Source organism: Alosa pseudoharengus, unplaced genomic scaffold (assembly GCF_046254945.1).
Source record: "Alosa pseudoharengus isolate Yale_2024_CS ecotype anadromous, Long Island Sound unplaced genomic scaffold, YU_APseudo_1.1 YU_APseudo_1.1_scf_19, whole genome shotgun sequence".
Taxonomy (NCBI): domain Eukaryota; kingdom Metazoa; phylum Chordata; class Actinopteri; order Clupeiformes; family Clupeidae; genus Alosa; species Alosa pseudoharengus.
The window spans coordinates 29,148,836-29,155,158 of NW_027468657.1; positions in this window are offsets into that span (position 1 = coordinate 29,148,836).

A 6,323-nucleotide genomic window follows, 5' to 3' on the forward strand; every position below is an offset into this window, starting at 1 on the left:
AATAGGTATATTTTACATTTTTCAGATGTATTTATTTGTTGCTTTTATTTTTCCTTCCAACTTGCTGAGGCCCCGCGGCCCCCACTTTGAAAACCACTGGGCTAGTGGACCACGCTTGTTTTGTCAAGAAATCCACGTTAATTGGGGCACATTGGATAACTAAATGTATGCTATATACTACAAAGACGTAGGCTACTTTTTAAACTCTCAAGGTAGTGACTGGGGTGGGGTCTAGTCTCTGTCAGCTGCCTGCTAGCCTACACTCATTTTGATGTAGGCCTAATGCCACCAAAATTGACTTGTGACTTATCAAGTCCACACGCAAACTTGGCCAAGATTTGTATCGGATCCGCCTGCGGACACCCTTCGAAAAAAATGGACAGGATCGAATAAAAGGTTTGATCTTGAGTTATTTATTCATTAATTCAGAGGCACCTCAGACCAGGATTCTTAGTTCACACCTGCTACACCCGCGCAAATGAGGATCCCAGTGCGCCAAATTCGAAATAGAAGTAGGATTAGAGTTCCTGTTTTGTCTAGCCTTACAAAAAGTGACAACAGTTTTTTGTGCCAAAATCGCATTTTTCTTATGTCAAAACTGCATTGTTTATTCCTTGCAGTTAGTGTGCAGAAATGCAGTATTTTGGACATGACGAATGTAGTAGGCTACAACCAAACTACATTTAGGCACGTTGTAACCTTCAGAAAGTCATTACTGCAGTTATTTTTTGATTACCGGGGGGGCAGTACCCAGAGTCCAGTAGGCCTAATAGGTTGAGCAGAACTGCATCTGGTCGAATTGTCAGAGAAACGTGGAAGGACATATGGCTTAATATAGGCCAAATCTGTTAATTTGATTAGGATAAACATGATTATTTACTTTGTTTTTAGTTGCAGTTCTTTATATGGAGAAGTTTTTGTGTGAAAAGAAAGATATAACTAAACCAATCATTGGCATAAGGCAGGAATTATTAGAGCAGGAACGCCTAGTTTATAGACACCGCATGGAGGCGCTAGTGATTCACTTTTGTGTCTGCTTGGTGGTTAATTAAATTGAAACAGGATTGACGTCCTTCTCTTTTAGGCGGGTCAAATCTGTAACGGCTCTTTTTACAGCACCCTGATGTATTTCACAGTGAATATGAACCACCCTACATCCAGGAAGCAGCGCATTTCAGGGCCCAGTAGGCAGCTTGGTAGTATCTTAAGCATTTGCTAATGCAAATTTGTGAAATGTAGAAACAACTGCCTGAAAATATTGTTGACATTTTTCCTAAAATGACCATTAAAAAAAAAAAAAAGTGGTAGCCTTCAGATCACCAGTTACAGTGAGGGTGACTATAGTGATGGTGCCGGCCTACTATGTCAAATATGTGGCCCGAGGGCACAACATTTCTCACATTCTTGAAACTGTAGGCCTACATTCTGAAAAGGAAGGCATTTTGATTGAGTGTACATCAGGATTTCAGACTGAATGAAATGTCTTTGTGGCCTATGTAACGATAAATTGGCAATAAATTAAAACTCTTGGCTACTGAGCACCCTATCTTTCTGAGGAATTTGCTCCATGACATTATGTTGCTAACAGGTAGATTAAGATCTTAGCCACCAGGAGTCAGTAGTTATAACTGGTGGAGGACAATGAATTGATTGTGTGTTTGGATATCCTAGAGCCATGGAGCCCAAAGCCAGCCTCACTTGTGTCACTTGATGGACAACTACCTCAGTTTGAGTAGAGTCTTCAATTTAAAGTTTTTCTTTTTTGCTCTGTTAAATAAATCATTTAGACCTAACATATTTAAATGTAACAGTGGAATAAATGTAAATGAGATCATGCTTGGAAGCGACAGCTGTTTAGGACATTAGTTAATTACGTAATTTATATCCAGTTACCTGTAATCTCTCATAGATTACGGCATTTCCTTACAACACAGCTATGTGTTAATCACAGTTACATAGAATTCCATGCTTATTGGCTGATAGCATGTAATTCCTGACTGTACAGCAAACAAAATTAAACATCCATTCTGGGGAAGACCAGTTATCAGTTTGCATTCGTCCTTGTGTGTGATAACAGGGGAATCTGTGCTGTAAAACAGCTGGGCTCTGTACAGACATCTGACCGTGAGTCACCGCATATGCTGCACACACACCCCTTAACCCACGTACGCATTCCCATGCCATAATCCTTCACTGACATACAGACATGGCATAGACCCCCCCACCCGTGATTGGTTTCTGGCCTGCTGCTGCTCAGGTGGTCGCACTCCATGATTGGTTTACACAGCAGTGCAAAGTATACATGTAAATCTGTAGGGTAACTACAGTTTGTGCAGTCGTCTCGGAGAGGAATGGTCTCTGCTGGATACTGTAATATCTGACTCAGACTGAAACCATGCTGAATGTCAAAGTGTGTTTGCATCAACATTAGAGAGGTGTTTTGGGGCCAATTTTTAAGGTGGCTGATCTCACTCTTGTTTCGAAAGAAAGTGTTTGAAGTGTAGAAAACCACCTTCAGTTTACAGACTTGACATGGAACAAAGTGTTCAAAGCCATGGTTAACTTGCTGAGGAGAGGAAAACATTTTTTTAGTGTCTTTCCTGTTGGTCGTTAGTTGGAACTTCTAAAAGAACAACCCAGTGATCTCATACATGGATTCAAATTTCACAGTCACTCCTTCAGCGAGCCCCTGTAAATCTGCGGTGCTGATTGGTTCTCTTCAGTAGGGCAGTGGGTTCCTATTGGTTTAAAACTGGGACAGGTCTCTACAAGATCCACTGGCATTTCATAATGGCAACACCTAGAGAAGAACCAGCATTCCTCAGAAAAGTATTCCTTGCTATAATCTATTGAGTAGGTTTACTGGATTCATGTGGCATGCATTTTGTGTGTATTTTTGTATAAAGAAATGGAAATTGACTAGTGATTGCTGTAAAAGCATTTATAAGGATGAACTGATTTGAAAAGAAATGCCTCCACGAGACTACATTTATGGATGAAGTTAACGTTTTCAGCATATAAAAAAAAAATCACTGACAGTTTGACCCAGGGGCACTTTTGACTGCACATAATCTGTCACCAGACACATTGAGCTAAAACTGAACATGGTGACTTAATTTAAGTCCCTTGAAGCTCAGTGTTAATTACCTTGCCTTGAGTAGCAGTACTCTTACAGAACAGAGGGTCATCTCAGTTTAACGGGATAACACTGAAGAGAAGCTCTTTGCACCCGTCTTACTGACTGAAAGGGGATTGTTGGTTTGAAAAAGAGGGAAACTATCATTAGCCTCGAGGAATACAGATTTACTGATAGGTCCATTGCAGAGCTACCACTTTGTTCAACACCAGTGAAACAACCTTTTTACTTGTGCAGTCCAGAGGAAACTTAACACCTCAAGGGCCACAGGGAATGCAGATATGGTATGAGATATGCTGAATGGCCCAAACACCAAATCAAATATCAGAATGGACTTTCTAGCTATTTGAATCATTCCTTACATTTCTGTATAAAGTATTGATATTTCTCAGTGTAGTGCACATGCATTTATGTTTTAAAAAAAAAAGTTTGTGAAAAAGAGCCCTTCCCCCTGAGTAGCTCGGTGCTGTTGCGGTTACCATCTACTGAACTGTGAAAAAAAACTTGTGAAAAAAAACCTCTTTTATTTCATGTTTGCACTTCAAGCGTCCAGTAGCAGAATGCTAAATCATATATACCCTATGTGAAATCTCACTCTTGCCTGTTTTTTGAAAGTTCAGTGGGTTTTATCGCCTGGACTAATTATGTAACTTAAAAAAAAAAAAAACACACACACACACACAAAAGGGGAGGGGGCAGAGTGAGTGAGCGAGCCTCTGCAGCTTAGAAACTTCCTTTACAAAACTTCCTTTTCAGCCATTTCCCATTCAAGCTGCATGCAGTTGCTTGCTTTGGCCCACTGGATAAAGCATCTCAATGTAGCTCAGACAGACATTGAAAAGTTTAACATTTTTGTAGAACAATGTAATGTGACTACAGTCACTTTCTCCGGTGTGGATATCAATAAGGAAAACATTTTCACTAGTAAATCCATGCATTCTGTCGACCAGTGAAACCTGCCTGACCTAGTGCTACTTCTGAACTGGTGTAGCCCCATGCCCGACCCGATTTCATTCAAAGGACCTGTAAAGGGAGTGCTTTTGTCCACCATTATGTCACTGAGGTGAATGCCTGCGAGTGCAGGTCTGAATGCAAATGAGAGGTTAACCTGTGTGCAAATGGTAGATTATGTGTCACTATTTCTGTCCCGTTGTCCCTGTCCTGAACAACTATCCCTGGACACTAAATTTAGCCGCTATTAAGAGCTTCTGCCAGTCACGTATTGCCACACATCACCGTCTGCCACTCGGACTAAATCATGCCTGCTGGCCGGTCAGCAAGTGTTGCTAACACGATCCACACGTGGACAGGCATTTCTCTACAGTCTAGACAGTGATCACAGTCCAATTAGAGTTCATAGTTCATCAGATTCAACCTTTTACTTATTGGCCTGCTTTTGCTTATGATCTCGGCCTTATCGCCCACTAATTATTAGACGTCAGACGTCTGATGGACATGCAGATCATGTCTTTATTGCGTCCGTCGGTCCAAGACCAATTCTGGAAGACTGCAGGACGTGCAAACTAGGCTATTTTGACGTCTAACTATGACCCCATTTGGACGTCAATAGGACTACCTATTTAACCTATTTTGGACGTTATACAGAGGTCCTGTGGAAATCAATACTGGACGTCCTCTGGCGTTACAATCTGCACCTGAAATTGTCCAAAATAGGTCTCTTTGCGCAGTGGCCGTGGTCATGGCTTTAGCAACACATCAATATAAAGTGGGCAAAGCAGGGAGAATAAGAGGAAGATGGACAGACACGTAAACAGACAGAGAAACAGACCGAAAAAATAAAGGTAGAGGAAAACAGAAAAGAGACTGACCATTTCTTCACCATGTTGCACAACAGAAAGAGGCAACACAAACCACACAATTATTGCATGTAGGCCTACATTATTTCCACATAGCCCAGATGCTCAAATTCAACTTGTGCTGAGAGAAGCAGAAGCTGTGAAGATTACAATCAGACGTGAATGATAAATTGTTTACAATCCTTAAACTATTTTTTCCCTAAAACTCAGTAAAGGCCACCGGTCAAATCTATCTCAGCAGACTTAAGACATGGCATTTGACGTATGCCTGACACTGACTCTCCTGTCTAAACTACAAACAGACCCACTTCAGTGGGGGCATCAGTGCAGGAGCCTTGGGCCTGGGGCAGTGCTTGCTGTGAAGTTGCAAACCTGAGAACTTAGTAGCCACTGTTGTGTTAAATTATATTGATATAAACCTGATTAAACCACCATGGAGGCAAGCACTGACCTATGTTCATCTTTTCCTCTTATCTTGTCATAAAGGCTATAACGAAGCACTTGTGCATTCAGTTATAAAGTAATCAGTATATGTTTTTTTCTAATTTACCACATATTCACAAATGCACACCGAGTATTGATTGCAGTGCAAAGAGATAACATTGCTGATCAATATGAACTACTGGCCTTAGTAAGTGGGTGAATCTATCTGTGCAGGCGAAAGAGCAGTAGGTGGAACCATGGAGACGACTTGTATCAGGCAGTAAACAGCCCCGGCTGGTCTCCACGCCCATCTGTCTGGTTACATAACCTCGTCTGCTCGGAACATTCTTAGGGTATAGAGTTTTTTTGTGTGTGTGTTGTGTGGGCATGCTAGTCATAGCCCCCCTTGCTGAGGAAGTTGTGTATGCCTGTGTTAGTGTGTGTGTGTGTGTGTGTGTGTGTGTGTGTGTGTGTGAGAGAGAGAGAAAGAGAAAGAGAGAGAGAGAGAAAGAGAGACTGTGTGCATGTATGACAATTCTATGGCTGTATGAAACGTTCTGTGTACTTTTGCTCCACCTTGGTTTTTGTTCAAGAGACTTTCTGCACGTACTGTTCGACTTCCTCATACGCTCATGGAGGCTTAGTACGGAAGGGGTGTGTGTGTTTGTGTGTGTATATGTGTGTGTGTGTGTGTGTGTGTATGTGTGTGTGTGTGGGGGGGGGTGCACCCAGTTAGATTAGGTTTGTCTGTGTGCATGCATGTATCAAAATAGCGGGTTGTTTCCAACATCTTTGCCCTGACAGAGCAAAGAGTAAAGCACAGGGAAAAACTCCACTCATACAGACCTACAGTGCTGTGGAGACTCTGGTTGTAGCCCAAGGGGCTGCTGTTTCCTCCAGAAGTTGGGGGTGGGTCACAGCCCGGGCCCTCATGCAGAAAGCTGCTC